The sequence below is a fragment of the Herpailurus yagouaroundi genome, unplaced genomic scaffold (genome assembly GCF_014898765.1).
Source record: "Herpailurus yagouaroundi ecotype Mexico unplaced genomic scaffold, PumYag 67700, whole genome shotgun sequence".
NCBI classification, from domain to species: domain Eukaryota; kingdom Metazoa; phylum Chordata; class Mammalia; order Carnivora; family Felidae; genus Herpailurus; species Herpailurus yagouaroundi.
In genome coordinates, this window is record NW_024420499.1 from 807464 (window position 1) to 825669 (window position 18206).

The window sequence follows — 18206 nt, forward strand, 5'->3', positions numbered from 1 at the left end:
TTTCATGATAAAAACTCTCAACAACTTGTGCATAGAAGGAATGCGTCTTAACATAATAAAGACCGTACATAACAAGCCCACAACTAACATACTCAATGGTGAAAGACTGAAAGCTTTTCCTCTAAGAACAGAAACATGACACACTTTCACTACTCTTACTCAATATACTACGGAATGCCCTAGCCAGAGCATTTAGGCAGGAAAAATAAATAAAAGGAATCCAAATCTAAAAGGAAGAAGTAAAACTGACTCTGTTATAGCTGACATGATTATATATATCAAAAATTCTAAAGATTACACCAAGAAACTATTAGAACTAATTAAACTGATGAAGTTTCAGGATACAAAAATCAGCATGCAGAAATCAATTGCATCTTTATACGTTACGAATTATTTGAAGAAGAAATAAAGAGAAAAAAAATCTCATTTACAGTAGTATCAAAAATGATAAAATACGAATAAATTTAACTAAGTTGGTGAAAGATTATGCACTGAAATCTATAAGACTCTGGTGAAAGAAACTGAAGAAGGCAGAAGCAAATGGAAAAATATCTATGTTCATGGATTAGGAAGAATTAATACTGTTAAAATGCCCATGAGACCCCAAACCATCTTTAGATTCTATGAAAGTCTTATCAACATCGGAATGGCACCTTTCACAGGAATAGAGAAGACAACCCTAAAATCTTTATGGCATCAGAAAAGACCCCAAATAGCCAAACTAATCTTGAGAAAGAACAAAGCTTCCTGATTTTAAACCATACTACAAAGCTATTGTATTCAAACTATTATGGCACTGGCATAAAAACAGACAGATAGACCAAGAAAACATAATCAAAAGCCCAGAAATAAACCCATACCTATATGGCCAACTTATATTTGACATGGGAGTCAAGAATACTCAATGGGGGAAAGGATAGTCTCTTCAAGAAGTGGTACTGAGAAAACTAGATATTCACATGCAGAAGAGTGAAATTGTACCCTAATCTTACACCATTCACAAAAATTAACTGGAAATGGATTAAAGACTTAAATGTAAGACCTAAAAGCACCAGAGTCCTACAGAAAAAAGAAACTAACAAACAAGGAAATAGCCCCTTGACTTCAGTCTTGGCCAAGATTTTTTTGGATGTGACACCAAAAGCACAAACGATAAAAGCAATAACAAGTAGGACAACATCAAACTGAAAAGCTCTTTCACAGCAAAAGAAACAATCAAAGAGTGAAAGGGCAACCAAAGGAGTGGGAGGAAATATTTGTAAACCACGTATCTGCTATGGGGTTTAATGTCTCAAATATGTAAGGAATTCATATGGTTCAATAGCAAGGAAACAAGTAACCCAATTAAAAAATGGGTAAAGGAAGATGTTACCATGCTGAAAATTTGAAAAAAAAAAAAAAGTATACAGAAGAATCTGTCTTATTTCTTAGAACTGCATGTGAATCTACAATGATCTTAAAATAAAAAGTTTTTTAAAAAAATTTTCAGATGGTCAAAAAGCCTGAATAGGTATTTTCCCAAAGAAGACCTATAAATGGCCAACAAGTACATAAAAAGGTGATCAACATCACTAACCATCAGGGAAATGCACATCAAAACCGAAATGAGATATCACCTCGTACCTGTTAGAATGACTATTATAAAAAATAAAAAAGACAAGTGTTGCTGAAGATGTGGAGAAAAGGGGATCCTTGGTGCACTGTTGGTGATGAGGGAGCATAAGGCAGGCTGACAGGCTGCAAACACTCCCCCACCCCCCAGGTGGCTTTCCTGGTGGCCGAAGAACAAAGGGAAAGGGGAAAAACAAAGGGTTAACTGATAGGGATCATAGTCCTGCGGGACCTAAGTTTCCATCACCCCTCCATAGTGATGTGAGAAACAAAGGCATAAGGAAATGGCAGATGAAACTAAATTTCCTTATAACCTGCAGCCTATTGACAAATACTTGAGGCTGGCAGACTAAAACGTTTCTTCAGGAACTCCTTACAGTCTTAATGCTAATTAGTGCTTTGCTAGAGGGAAAAACAACTTTAGCCAGACAATAGCTAGGCCTCCTGGATCCTGGGAGCCTTCTTTAGCATATGAAAATCTCACTGGAAACTTCCCCTGGACTTTACCTCCCCCAACTCCATAGTATATAATCAGTCTTCCTGCCCTTGGGTCCTGTCCACCTGCTTCAATAAAATCACCTTTTTGCACCAAAGACGTCTTCAAGACTTCTTTTTTGGTCCTTGGCTCCGGACTCCACGAGCCCCACTCCCCACTGTCACCCAAAAAAACTTCATCATTGGTAGGAATGTATATTGGTAAAGCCCTTATAGAAAACAGCATGGAGTTTTTAACAATGAAAAAAAAAAATAGAACCAATATATGATTCAGCAATCCCACTTCTGGGTATATATTCAAAAGAATTAAGATCCTCTCCGGAAACACACACACACACACACACACACACACACACACACACGTGCACAAGTCCTATTCAACCACAAAAAGGACGGAAATCCTGCCATTCGCAATAACGTGTATGAATCTTGAGGGCATTATGCTAAGTAAAATAAGCCATACAGAGAAAGACAAATACTGTAGGATCTCACTTACATGTGGTATCTGAAACAGCCAAACACATAGAAACAAAAAGTACACTGGTGGTTGCCAGGGACCGGGGAGTGGAGGAAATGGGGAGACGCTGGTCAAAGGGTACAAACTTCCCGTTGTAAAATGAGTAAGTTCTGGGGATCTACTGTGTACCTTGACGACTATAGTTCACAATATTTACTGTATACCTGAAAGCTACTAAGAAAGTAGATCTTAAATATTCTCAACACACACGCGCACACACACAAGGTAATTGTGAGGTGATGGATGTGTTGACTAACTTCTTATGGTAATCATTTCAATATACATACATATATCAAATCATCACATTGGACACATTAAACTTACACAATGGTATAAGGAAATTATATGCCAATAAACCTGGAAAAAATGATAACTTCTGAATTTTACACTTTGGAGGTGTAAATATATGTGCATTATATCTCAAGTACGGGAAAGTAAGGCATGGAAAAAGTTTTATCACGCTAACACTAAGAAAAGAGAGCTGATGAATTTATGTGAATGTTATACTATTTCAATCAGTAACTCATGGAACAAACAGAAAAAAAAATAAAGAACACTTGAACACTTTCAACCAACATATGCTATTAATACATAGGTAATAATCCATCCCCAAATAGCAGAATACATTTTTTTCCCAAGGGCACTTAAGACATTTAGCAATGTAGACCATATCCTTCACCTGAATAATGATCAATTATTTTTTATGAATTAAATAGTATAAAATACATTTTGTGGTGATTTCATTAAATTAAAATTGATAAGAGGAGTATATAAAGAAAGTCCTCAAATATTTGGAAACTAAAGAGTACATTTCTGGGGCACCTGGGTGGCTTAGTCGGTTGAGCGTCCGACTCCAGCTCAGGTCATGATCTTGCAGTTAGTGAGTTCGAGCCCCGCATTGGGCTTTGTGCAGACAGCTCAGTGCCTGGAGCCTGCTTCAGATTCTGTGTCTCCCTCTCTCTCTGTCCCTTCCCCACTCATGCTCTGTCTCTCTCTGTCTCTCAAAAATGAATAAATGTTAAAAAAAATTAAAAAAAAGTACATTTCTGAGTAACTCATGGTTTAAAAGACAAATCACAGGAGAAATTATAAAGTAGCTTTAAATGAATGAAAATGAAGACATGCCATCTCAAATTGTATGGAATGAAGCTAAAGTGGTGCCTACAGGGAAATTCACTGCTTTGAATATTTACATTAGTAAAGAAAAGTCTTGGAGCACCTGCGTGGCTTAGTCGGTTGGGTGTCCAACTAAGGCTCAGGTCATGATCTTGTGGTCCCTGAGTTCGAGCCCTGCGTTGAGCTCTGTGCTGACAGCTCAGAGCCTGGAGCCTGTTTCAGATTCTGTGTCTTGCTCTCTCTTTGCACCTCCCCCGCTCATGCTCTGTCTCTTGCTCTCAAAAATAAACAAAACTAGAAAACCTTAAAAACAAAAAAGAAGAAAAGTCTTAAATCAATGACCCGTGCTTTGGCCTCAAAAAACTAGACAGTGAATAGCAAATTAAGCCCAAAGTAAAGCAAAAGAATACAAATACTGAAGATGAACTACCCATCACTGAAATATATAGAAATATATCGATGGCATAAAAAAATTTCTAGAGTAGATAAAAAAAAATCCGGTCTGTTTGATCAGGAAAAGCAGAGAAGATATAAATTACGAAATCAGAAATGAAATAGGGGAATGCACTGGAGATTCCATACATCTTAAGAGAGAATAATAATATGTGAAAAACTTACAGCCAACATATTTGACAACTTGGATGAAATGGACAAGATCTTCAAATGACAACCAACTTGCCAAGCTCACACTAGAAGTTATAGAAAACGTAAATAGCTATGTATCTTTTAAAGAAATTGGTATCCCAATTCAAAGTCTCCCCTTAGTTAAAACTCCAGACCTAAATGATTTCAGTGTGAGTATTAGCATTCTACCTATCATTCTAATTCTAAATTCTTCCAAAAAATGAAAGAAGAAACAGTGCTCCCTAACCCATTTCAGGAGGCCAGCATTCCCTTGATTCTAAAATTTGATAAATACATAGCACAAAAATTGTAGACCAAAGTCCTTCATGAACATAGATGCGTAACTTTTTTTTTTTAATTTTTTTTCAACGTTTTTATTTATTTTTGGGACAGAGAGAGACAGAGCATGAACGGGGGAGGGGCAGAGAGAGAGGGAGACACAGAATCGGAAACAGGCTCCAGGCTCTGAGCCATCAGCCCAGAGCCCGACGCGGGGCTCGAACTCACGGAGCGCGAGACCGTGACCTGGCTGAAGTCGGACGCTTAACCGACTGCGCCACCCAGGCGCCCCTAGATGCGTAACTTTTAAACAGAAACCACCAATAAACAGTTAAGGAATCGTGATCAAATAGTGCTATTCTAGGAATAAAAGATTCGTTTGCATTCAAAATGCAGATGATATAATTTTTCATGTCAAGAGCTTAAAGAAGAAAAATCATATGATCACCTCGTAAATTGAAAAGAAAATTTTAAAATTCAGCATCTATTTATGATAACAACTCTCAACAAATAGGAATGGATGGGAACTTCCTCAACCTGATAAAGTTCATCCACCCAAATAAACAAACAGCAAGCAAATAAACTAAAAACTATAGCTACCATTGTACTTAATTGTGAATAACTGAAGATCTTTTCCCCGGTAAAAGAAAGAAGCAAGTTTGTCCGCCTTTATCGTTCATTCTATTTAACATCGTACTGGAAGTGCCAGTTCATGCAAAAATTCAACAAATAAATACACAAAAAACTGCTAGAAATATTAAACGAGTCATTTTGTAGTATAAAATCAATTGCAGTTCTGTGTAATAAGAACAAAAAATTAGATACTGAAATTTTGAAAATAAGAGGGATAAGAATTTAAAGAAAATTAAAAATATGTGCAAGGATGTGAGCCACAAAACAATGTTAACTGACATGAAATATGCCATGTTCAGGGATCAGATTACTCAACATTGATGACATGTCAATTGTCCTCAAATTGATTCATAGATTTAACACAATCTCAACCCAAATTCCATTTGGACATTTTTGTAAAAATTTACCAGGCAGTTCTATGGTTTATATGGAAATTCAAAGGACCCAGAATAGCCTGAACAGTTTTGAAAAAGAGCAAAATGAGAGAACTCAAACTATATAGTTTCAATATTTACTATAGCTGCATTACTAACACCCTGTGAAACTGACATAAATATAGACATATTGATCACTTGAGCAGAATAGACAGTCCATAAATAGACCAAAACATATATGGCCAGTTGACTTTTGACATAGGTGATACAAGTGAAATGTTATAAAGATGATCTTTTCAATAAATTGTACAAGAAGTATTAATAATCATGTGCATAAAAATGATCTTATCTCTTACTTCACACTGTATACAATTTTATTTATTTTTTTTAAATATAATTTATCGGGGCACCTGGGTGGCGCAGTCGGTTAAGCGTCCGACTTCAGCCAGGTCACGATCTCGCGGTCCGGGAGTTCGAGCCCTGCGTCAGGCTCTGGGCTGATGGCTCAGAGCCTGGAGCCTGTTTCCGATTCTGTGTCTCCCTCTCTCTCTGCCCCTCCCCCGTTCATGCTCTGTCTCTCTCTGTCCCAAAAATAAATGAACGTTGAAAAAAAATTTTAAATAAAAAAAATATAATTTATCATCAAATTGGTTTCCTTACAATTTTAAATTTGAAATGAGAATAGATGCAAAAACCCTAACTAAAGTATTATCAAAAAGAATTCAATGATAATAGAAAAAAGAAAGACCCCATTACCAAGCGGGATTTATTCTAGAAATGCGAGATCAACTACAATTCAAAAGTTTATATAATTTACCATGCTAACAAGAGAAAGGAAGAATTTGTATAATGAAGCCAATAGGTACAGAAAAAGGAGTTCATGAAATTCACACCTGTTTAAGACGAAAGTCTCAGCAAATATAGAATAAAAGGGAATTTCCTTAACCTGATGAGAGGTGTTTCACAAAATCTACAACTAACAAACATCATTCTTAATGTTGAAATATTGAACACTTTTCCACTATTCCACTGAAGAAAAAGGAAAAGGTGTCCATGGCCTCCTTTTCTGCTAGAAAACATTATTTTCCAAGTTTTATCAGTGCAATGAAGCAAGAACAATAAAAGAATATATTAAGAGAAGAAATGAATAAATTTGTCATCATAAAATTACTGGATATGTACAAAATTCCAATGAATCTGTTAATAAACCCTTAGAAATGCTAAATAATTTGGGTAGCTATCTTGATACAGAGTAAATACATGAAAAGTCAAAGGTATTGCTATATATGTACATACAGGGATAGGAAGCCAGAATATTTTTAAAACTTCAATTCTTATCTGGTTAATAGATTCAATGTAATACTGACTTAACCAACAGTATGTTTTCTTTGGAAGACTGACAAAGTAATTTAAATTTTATATGAAAATGAAAAAGCCTTAGAATAGCCTGGACAGTTAGGACAAAGAGCACAGTTGAAGGACTTATCCACTAGATATCAAGACTTATTATGAAGCTACAGTAATGAAGACATTATAATATTGGTACAAGGACAGACTACTGGACCAATAGAACAGAACAGATAGCCCAGTAGTGGATAAAGACAATGTAGTATATATATACATACACTGGAAGATTACTCAGTGATCAAAGAGAATGAAATCTTGCCATTTACAACAACATGGATGGAACCAGAGTGTATTAATGCTAAGCGAAATAAGTCAATTGGAGAAAGGCAAATATCATATGATTTCAGTCATATGTGGAATTTAAGAAACAAAACGGATGAACATGGAGAAAGGAAGGAAAACTAAAATAAGATAAAAACAGAGAGGGAGGCAAACCATAAGAGACTCTTAAATATAGAGAACAAACAGAGTTGATGGAGGGAGGGGATGGGCTAAATGGGTGATGGACATTAAAGAGGGCACTTGTTGGGGTGGACACTGGGTATCATACGTAAGTGATGAATCACTAAACTCTACTCCTGAAACCAGTACTACACTATATGTTAAATAACTTGAAGCGAAACTAATAAAAAAAAAAAGAATTAAGTTGAGATGGCTATTGAATATTAATGTGAAAACTAATATCACCAAACTGTTAAAAAACAAAGATGGATTGCGTTGGGTATTATATGTAAATGATGAATCAGTGAATTCTACTACTCCTGAAATCAACATTGCACTGTATATTGACTAATTAAAATTTAAATTAAAAAAAAAGAAAAAACAAAGGAAAACCAAAAACAGAGACGTTTATCTTCTTGAACTTTGGATAGAAAGTTTTCTTAGCCTGGACATAAAAATCTCTGACCATTAAAGTAAACACTAACTAACAAAGCAAACATCATTAAAAGAGTAAAAGGCTAGGGACAGACTGGGAGAAAATATTCTGAACATATATATCTGGCAAAAGACTCATCTAGAATGTAAAAAATACCTCTAGAAGTCAATTTTTAAAAGACAATTATATTGAAAATAGGCAAATGGGTAGAAAAGAGACATCACAAAAGATGTAAAGGAAGATATCCAAACGCATTAAGAAAGATAAGAAAACGTATTCAACATTATAAGTCATTAGAGATTAAAAAGAAATACTAAAACGAGATTATCACTACATTCTGGCCCACAGCTTCTATTTATGTTGACCAAGAATTATTTTACGTTTTTAAAAGGTTTTTAAATTTTTATGCAACAGAGATCACACATGGCCCACAAATTCTAAGATATTTACTACCTGGCCCAAATAGGAAATGTGCTTTGGCCCCCCCAATTAAGACTGACAATACTGGGGCGCCTGGGTGGCGCAGTCGGTCGAGCGTCCGACTTCAGCCGGGTCACGATCTCGCGGTCTGGGAGTTCGAGCCCCGCGTCGGGCTCTGGGCTGACGGCTCGGAGCCTGGAGCCTGTTTCCGATTCTGTGTCTCCCTCTCTCTCTGCCCCTCCCCCGTTCATGCTCTGTCTCTCTCTGTCCCAAAAATAAATAAACGTTGAAAAAAAAAATTAAAAAAAAAAAAAAGACTGACAATACTAATTTTTGACAAAAAAAAAAAGTTATTCTTTTTCTTGCGTTTCTTACATTATTACGTTTCTCTTGTCTCTTAGGTTATGGATGGTTTTGTGAATGGATACAACCAGTCTGGAAAGATCTTTGATTTCTCTTTTGGGTAAAAGAACAACAGAAATGAATGTTTTTAATCCACAAAAAAAACCACTGGCACTCAGGTGTTTTACAACTTTATTTATAATAGCCGAACACTAGAAACACACCAAGTGTTCATCAACATTAACAAGGTAAATCCGTTTTTTAAACATTTGTACAATGGAACACTGTGACAATGAAAAAGAACCAACTACTGATAAATGCGCTAACATGGATGGATCATACAGACCCAATATTGATTGAAAGAAATCAGACTCAAAGGAGTACGTGATAGGTTGCATATTATGTGTTTCCATTTATATGATGTTCCAAACAGGCAAAGCCAGTGTGTGGTTATAGAAGTCAGAATATTGGTTACCCACTGGAGATTACAAAAAGGGGGCAATAGGCAGTCCTCTGGATATTTGGAATTTTCTATATCTTTTCCTGTGTGTTCATTATAGTAGTGTATAGACCTGTAAAAATTCATCAAACTCTATACTGGAGATTTGTGTACTTCCCTGTATATGTCCCACTTAAAATTTTTAAAAAGGTTTAAAGTCTATAGATACCATGAATTTTATTCACAGACATAGGTTAATACCACTGCCCTAAGGTGAAAATGATATCTAAGCTGTTGAAAGATGAGATAGAGGAGATAGTTTGAGGGCATGGGCTGATTTGTGAACCATGGCTACTAAGTAGTCATGAAGATGGACAAAAATCATGAATGTAGTACTTTAGTAGGTATCAAAGTAACCAAACCACTAATATGGTAGAGAGTTTTGTGTAGCAACGGAAAATGGCCCTGGCCAAAGACGTCAACATGCAAAAACCAAGACGGTTTAAAACAAATCAAGGAAGCAAGGAAAGAAGGCACAGAGAAACAGATTAAAAAGCAACGTTTGAAGGAATTCTCTGAGAAATTGAACGTGGAGATTTGGAGAAGAATTTTGGTTCTTGTTGTCATGGGTGTACCTGGCTCACTTAAAGAAGTGAAGATGTGTCGTGGGTATGGTGAGAACCATTCCTTTCCCAGAGATAGGAGAGAAGGAGATGTGGATGTGTAAATGATTAACAATGAAGGCTTAAATTAAGAAAGCAAATGAGGAGATGGAGAGACTGGAATGTGAAAATATTAAGGTGAAATATTAAGGAATAGTAAGGACAGGTTGTGTTGACTTGCTATGGGGAGAAAGAGAAGAATTCTAAAATGATTCCCAGGTTCCTTTTTGGGTAAATGGGAGATGCCGTTGGTGCTCACTCGAGAAACAACAATGTAGGAGGAAGACAAAACAGAAATGTGGGAAGGTGATGAGTGCAACGTGGCGAAATGGCATGTGAGATATACGTACGACAGTCATCTCTATATCCCTATACATCTTAAGCTAGAAAGCTGGATATAATCTGGATAGAATTAGAAATGTTTACTTGAGACTCATCAGTAGATAGATTTTAGAGTTTTTTCTTGTGGATGAAGTAAACCAGGAAAACTGTATAAGCAACCAGAAAAAATAGAATCTTGGGGAAGACTGTAGTTTGTAAAGCAGAGAATGAAAAAAATAAATAAGAATAGACAGAAAGATAAGAGTGAAGAAAACCCAAGAAAAATGATATCATAGCACGCAGAAGAAGAGAGAATTATGAGGAAAGCATCCTCAACAGTTTCAAATGCCACAGAGGGAGCTAACGTGGGAAACACAGTTCTTTTTAGATTTTTTTGTTTTATTTCTTTGGAAAGAGAGATCATGAGTCAGGGCTGGGCATGGAGAGGGAGAGTAAGAGAGGGAGAGAGAGAGAGAATTCCAAGCAGGCTCTGCATTGTCAGTGCAGAGTCTGATATGGGGCTTAAACTCATGAACCATGAGATCATGACCTGAGCCCAAATCAGGAGTCAGACGCTTAATCAACTGAGCCACCCAGGCACCCCCAAAAACACAGCTTTAAATTGTGATCCATGGGTCCCTGGGTATCTCTAAGAGTCTTTCAATGGTATGGTGAAATCAAAACTATTTTTATAATCATCTTAACGTGTTATTTGCTGTTTTTATTGTGTTCACATTTTTTAAGTTGGTTTTTTTTTTTTTTTTTTTTTTTGAGAGAGAGAATCCCAAACAGGCTCTGTGTTGTCAGTGCAGAGCCCCACATGGGGCTCGAACCCACGAATCATGATGTCATGACCTGAGCTGAAACTTGAGAGCTGGATGCTTAGCTGATTGAGCCACCCAGGCGCCCCTACTGTGTTTACATTTTTAATGATGGTTCAAAACAATAGTGGGTAAAATTGTCCAAGTAGTCATTGTATTGTGCACCACCACGCACTTTCAAGGAAAAAAAGGGCCAGTTTTATTTAGGAATGTCCTTCCTCAAGCTGTAAAAAAATATTAATTTTAGTAAATTTTGGCTCTTAATACTCTATGTGATGAAATGGAAGTATACATAGAACATTTGGGTTTTTTCCTAATGTTTATTTTTGAGAGAGGGAGATAGACAAAGTGTGAGCAGGGGAGGGGCAGAGAGAGGGGGAGACACAGAATCCGAAGCAGGCTCCAGGCTCCGAGCCGTCAGCACAGAGCCCGACACGGGGCTCGAACTCTCGGACCAGGAGATCATGACCTGAACTGAAGTCGGATGCTTAACCAACTGAGCCACCCGGGTGTCCCTACATGGGGCATTTGTGCTGCATGCTGATATCAGGTGGTGACTTTGAGGAAAAGCATTCATTCAGTCGATAGACTTGGAGGATGAACTAGACACTTGTCTCATGAAATAACATTTTTACTGGAAAAAATGAGTGCCAGACACACTAGCATTATCGATACTTGGGTATTTGGCAGATATTTTCTCAAAAATGGAGGAGTCGAACTCGTCATGTCAAGGAAGAAGACAGATGGTGTTTACTGCTGATGATAAAATTTGAGCTTTCAAGTGAATATTGGAACTTTGGAAAACTTGTATCCACCCTGGGAGTTTGACATCTTTCCAATATTTAGAGACTTTGCTGATAGGATTGGTAAGGATTATTAACCCACGTGATTTTTTGATACTATGTTAACATTTGGGAAATCTGCATTTGTCAGGGAGCCAATATTTTCCAAATGACCTATGCTTGATATCACAGAAGAAAGCCAAAGTCGGACACCCAACAGACTGAGCCACCCAAGAGCCCCATGATGAAGAGATTTTTAAATGTATAAGACAATAGGGGTGCCTGGGTGGCTCAGTCAGTTAAGCATCCGACTCGATTTCGGCTTAGGTCATGATCTCACAGTTTGTGAGTTCGAGCCCCGCATCAGAGTCTGTGCTGACAGTGTGGAGCCTGCTTGGGATCCTCTCTCTCCCTTTCTCTCTGCCCTCCCCCTGCTTGCTCTCTATCTCTCTCAAAATAAATAAAAATAAGCTTCAATAAAAAATTAAAAAATAAAAGTATAAGACAATGTCACTCTTCACTAACTTCATTTTTTTAAACTAAAGCTATTTTTCATAGAGCTATGTTATTTGTGTGAGCATACAATACATTTGTGGCATTTATTTATTTATTTATTTATTTATTATGAAATTTATTGTCAAATTGGTTTCCATACCATTTGTGGCTTTTAAACAAATAAATAAATGCAATGATCTCAATTTAAATTCTAGGACAGTAAATATTGATATATATATATATATATATATATATATATATATATATATATAACTCATCTAAACCAAATGCTCATTGGGGTCGTCCATAATGTTTAAGTGTGTAAAGACACCTTGAGACCAAAATGTTGGAGAACTGATGGGTTAGTTCGCAAGTCACTAATGAACTTACAGAGAAGAGCTTCAGTAGAGTGATAGAGCCACAAAAGTAACTCTGACATGATGAACTATTAATGGTGACAGGGAAGACATGAAACTGACAATACCATAAGCTTGGCTGTAAAGTCTAAGGGACAGGACAGAACAGCCATAATTGAAATTCGTATATAGATGAGCGCAAGTATGTTTTTCCAATTCCGTTAATTTCCTCCTCCGTTAGTTTATGCAGTTAAAGAGACCCCTCTCAAAATACAAACAGGATTTTAAAATGGAACTAAGAAAGCTAATGTTAAAGCTCACATGGAAAATTAAACATTCCAGAATGTCTAGGCAAGCCCTAAAAGGTTAAGAGTCATGAGTGAAGATGAACCATTTCAGATGACAAAATGTATTATGAGATTTTCATAATTAAAACAGTGGGGAATTGGTACACGAATGGACACACTACTGGGGGCCAATGTAAACTTCAGAAATAGGGCCAGATAGGGAAGAAAATTTAATATACTATAAAGATGGCATTACAAATTACAGACTACATAAGCTTTTTAAATAAACAGCATGAGACAATGAGATGATGATTGGGAAAAAAGATCAAATTGAATGCACATCTCAACATGTACAAAAATAAACCCCAAAAGGGTCAGAGATCTAAATGTTAAAAATGAGGAAAATAAGCGTGATTTACTACCTAACCTGAGCGTGGGGCAAGAATTTTTAACAATGACTCATAGAAATGTAGAAATAAAGTCTGACTAGCAAAATGAACTGGAAAAAAAATCATTCTGCATTGCAGAAGCACCGTACACTATAGCAAATAGTAAACACAGAAAAAAATTTTCATTTATAACGTGCAAAATGTTTATCTGTGATGTCTAAAGAGCTATTGAAATTAAGAGATAAAAAGATCAAAAAAAAAAACAGGAAAATGAGCAAAAGATACACTTGGCAAAAAAATAATTTAGCAATGGCACTCAAACATATAACAAGCTCAATTTCATTCACCATAGAGTAGATACAAATTAAAACTACAAGGAGTTGGGGCACCTGGGTGGCTCAGTCGGTTAAGCATCTGACTTCAGCTCAGGTCATGATCTCACGGTTCATGAATTTGAGCCCAGCGCTGGGCTCTCTGCTGAAAGCTCGGAGCCTCTTTCAGATTCTGTGTCTCCCTCTCTCTCTCAGCCCCTCCCCACTCACATTGTCTCTCTCTCAAAAATAAATAAACATTAAAAAATTTTTTAAAAATAAAACTACAAGGAGTTAACATGTCTCACCTATTGGATTGGCAAAAGTTTTAAAGTTTGAAAATATACGTTGTTAGCAAGGCTTTGGGGAAACGGGGTATCTTACATGACTGGTAAGGATGAAAAATGGTTCAACCCCTTACTAATTGTTATGTATACTTTTACCTTTTGATAAATCAACTCCCCTTCTAGGAATTTTTGTTGAAGTTAAATTTCCAAAAACATGAAACACATACAGGGTGAGAGGGAGTGAGTGGTATGCACATGATTATTTTTGGTGGAATTATCGGTAATTACAAAACAGTAGAAACAACCTTAAATGCTCATACTACACAGGGCATTGGATAAATAAATTATGACATATCTACCAGTGCAGTATTAAAAAGGAGAAGAAATCTGGCTTTTAAATGGAGTGTGTTGGCCATTTTCATATTTGGTTTTACATCTACCATCTTGCTATGAGTTGATATAGAGTGGTTCCGGGACCTACTACTGAGTGAAGGACATCGACGCGTTAACATGTATGTAGTATTTTGTCTTTTATATAAGAAAAGAGGGACAACAATATATGTGGGTTCCTTGTCTGAGAGGACTGATTTCAGAACTGGGGCATGGAAAGTAAAAGGTGAATCTGACATAATTCATGTCAGAAAGTAAGATCTGATGGTACATGTCAAAAGGAGTTCTCAAAAAAGAGTCCAGGACAATTTGAGAACAAAAAAATTAAGTATAGTAATGACTTAAGCTATACTGGCTCTAAAAGAATTCAAAAGTGTTTACCAGTATGAATAAATAAATACGAAGAGTGGGACGGAATCATAAGGAAAATTATCATTTTATAATCATATAATGACAAATGACTTAGGGAAGAATTATCAATGGATTCTAAGTCTATTGGGTCAACGTTTGTTGGAAAAGAATTTCTTAATTTCCAAATATATGGAGATTTTCTGGTTATCTTTTGTTAAACATTTCTATCTCGTTTGAATTTCTGCCAAAGAATATACACTTTATGGTTCCAATACTTTGAATGTTATTGAGGGGCATCTGGGTGACTTAATTGGTTAAGTGTCCAACTCTTGGTTTCAGCTCAGGTCATGATCTCACAGTTTGTGTGTTCAAGCCCCACGTCGGGCTCTGTGCTGAGAGCATGGAGCCTGCTTGGGATTTCTCTCTCCCTCTCTCTCTGCCCCTCCCCAGCTCGCTCTTTCTCTCTCTCTCTCTAAAAAAAAAATAAATAAATAAACCTTGAAAAAATTAAAAAAAAATTTAGAATTGATTTACAGCAAAGTATACAGTCAAGTTTGATAAGTATTTCTTGTTTAAATGATGGTAATACGTATTTTTCACTTTTCAATGAATTCAGCTTTGTTCATTGCTCTCATACAATTATTGAAAAGGGTTTGTTAAAATTTCACACCATGATTGTAGATTTGTCTACTGTTCTTATAGTTCTGTCCCTTTTTGATTTAGTAATATCGAGGCCATATTATTATTATTTTTTTTAACATTTATTTATTTTTGAGACAGAGAGAGACAGAGCATGAATGGGGAAGGGTCAGAGAGAGAGGGAGACACAGAATCTGAAACAGGCTCCAGGCTCTGAGCAGTCAGCACAGAGCCCAACGCGGGGCTCGAACTCACAGACCGCGAGATTGTGACCTGAGCCGAAGTCGGCCGCTTAACCGACTGAGCCACCCAGGCGCCCCTCGAGGCCATATCATTATACACATACAAGTTCATTATGCTATGTCTTTCAGATGAATTAAATCTTTTATCATTACAAAATAAACTTCTTTATTTAAAATATTTTATTTTAGTGAAAAGTGTATTCTGTCAGATTATTAATATAGCTCCACAGTCTTTCTGTTGGTTAGTGTTTGTGTGGAATACATTTTTCTATTTCTTACTTTCCTTATGATTTATATATGCCTCTTATAAACACATAGGTGGATTCTGTTTTCAAACCCTGTCTGACAATCTTAGAATATTTGGTTCATTTACAATTAATATAATTACTGATATATTTGGTTTCAATCTTGCCATCTTAGTACGTGTTTTATATTTTTCCACCTGATGTGTGTTACTTTTTCTATCTTTTATTGCCCTGTATTGGATTCGCTTTATTACTCTATAATATTCCTCTGTAAATTTGGAAAACACTCCTTTTCTGTTAGTGAATACCCTTGAATGTACAAGTTATACTTTATTCATCAAAGCTTAATATTAAAAATCCTTTTTTTCCTTTCTTCTGGACAATGCAAACAGTTAACTTTCAACCTTTCTTACTTATGTGCTATTGTTTTGTGCATTTTAGTTCCATACATATTCTAAGCCTCAGAAGTCACAATTATTATTATTTCATACAGTTAATGTTCCTCATATTTAACCACACATCTACCATTTGCTCTTTTCTTCAGGGACTCATTAAAAAAATTTTTTTTTGAGGGGCGCCTGGGTGGCTCAGTCGGTTAAGCGGCCAACTTCGGCTCAGGTCACGATCTCGCGGTCCGTGAGTTCGAGCCCCACGTGGGGTTCTGTGCTGACGGCTCAGAGCCTGGAGCCTGTTTCAGATTCTGTGTCTCCCTCTCTCTGACCCTCCCCCGTTCATGCTCTGTCTCTTTCTGTCTCAAAAATAAATAAACGTTAAAATTAAAAAAAAAATTTTTTTTTGAGTATGGTTGACACACAATGTAACATTCGTTTCAGGTGTATAACACAGTGATTCGACAGTTACCATTTTCATTGTCCTTGTTTCCTGATTCACTTTTTGTCAGCTCATCGACGTTGTCATTTTGACACCTAGCTTTCATTGTTGCTGTTGCCAAAGCATACATCCATCTTCTCAGGGCTCCGTTGAAGTTGATCTCTTGATTTTTCTGTCTTTAAAATTGATTTTTTTTCTTCTTTTTTTTCCTGCAATGGTGTTATGGTGGGTCTAAATGTTGGTTTCTTTTTATTCATTCTGCTTGAGACCTGTTGAGCTCTTTCAGCGTGAGAATCAGTTTCTTTCTTCAATTCCAAGAGGCATTATTTCTCCAAATCTTGCTTTTCTGCCTTGCAAAATTCTTTTCTCGCCTTGTAAAACTCTTCTCGCTTTGTACTGTATGTCTATTCTTAGTCTTTCTTCTCTCTTTTGTATCCTTCCAATTCTTTTTGCTTCATTTATCACAATTTCTTCCAATCAACCTTCAGTAATGCTCTTTTTTTTTAGTTGTGTCTAAACTGCCTTTGAGTTGTTAGGTTTTTGTGTTATGCCTGAGCTCCAGATTTTCCGGTTGTTTCTCCAATCTTCAATGTTCCTCTTTATGGTTTGTAGTTTCTTGCTGAACTATTTCATTTCAGCGTGTAATTTTCATATGCATAATACAAAAAGTTCTTTAAAATCTATGTGTGGTAATTACCTTGAGTGTCTGTGAGTTCGTTTGTATCATCTTTTATTATGTTGTAGCTGATTCATGTTGCCTTCTCTCTTCATGTGTCTGTTTATCATTGTATTCCAGTCACTGGAACCGAAAATTATTAAAAGAAATCATGTGAAGTGTAGAATGTCTTTTTTTTTTTTTTTTTTTTTTGCTATACCAAAAAAATTTAGAAACATGAAAAAATATGAAAACATCTTAACCCCCTTTTCAGGATTCAGGTTTCTATTGGTTACCCATGTCAAGGGTGATTTAAGCCTGGCCCATCCTTATTTCTAGAGTAGAGACCTTTGGCATCTTAAAAATAAGCTCCGGTGGGTTGATCCTTGCCTGCTCTGTATTCCTGCTTTGGATGTTCTTTCTTGTGAGACGGTGAAATTCGCTTCTCAACCTGTCAGTTACATCTTCAGGTTTGCAAATACATCACTGGCAATGGTGACTCAAAAGCCATAGTTGTTCTTCTTGGATTTCTGTCTTTTTCTGGATCCCTCACTATCTCATTAGCTTCTCATTGCTAAGAGTATTTTTCCCATATTTTTTGTTCTCTTTAACACAACTATTATTGCAGATTATGCACGTGTCAGTAGACGCTGATGCCCCTAATCCTCTCAGTTAATTTAGCTGTACATTTCCTTTGTAAGCACCAGAAGAGCCGGCATCTTTTTAGATGAGCTCTTTGGAGTGGAGGAAGTAAAAATCTGCTAGCCCTTGAATATGTAGGTCAAATTGTGTAAACGGATTCACTTTTTATCTGGGAGAAGTTTTCTTGCTTTTTATCCAAAGGTATGCATGTGTGTGTTCACCTGCAATAGAACAATCTTAAAACTTACATTTATTTTATCAATAAACCCAGAGTCAAAATCTTCAGATGATATCCATGAAGACCATATGGATGTCTTGATCGTGTTATGAACTTTATCAGAATCTTTCATAGAAACATAACTTTGA

The 18206-nt window shown here is 36.3% G+C and overlaps 1 protein-coding gene across 2 annotated transcripts in view; it reads right to left on the bottom strand.

The window, feature by feature from the left end:
* Positions 1-18206, bottom strand: part of HTR2C (5-hydroxytryptamine receptor 2C) — a 294529-nt gene that overhangs the window by 45704 nt on the left and 230619 nt on the right. The window lies entirely within an intron of this gene.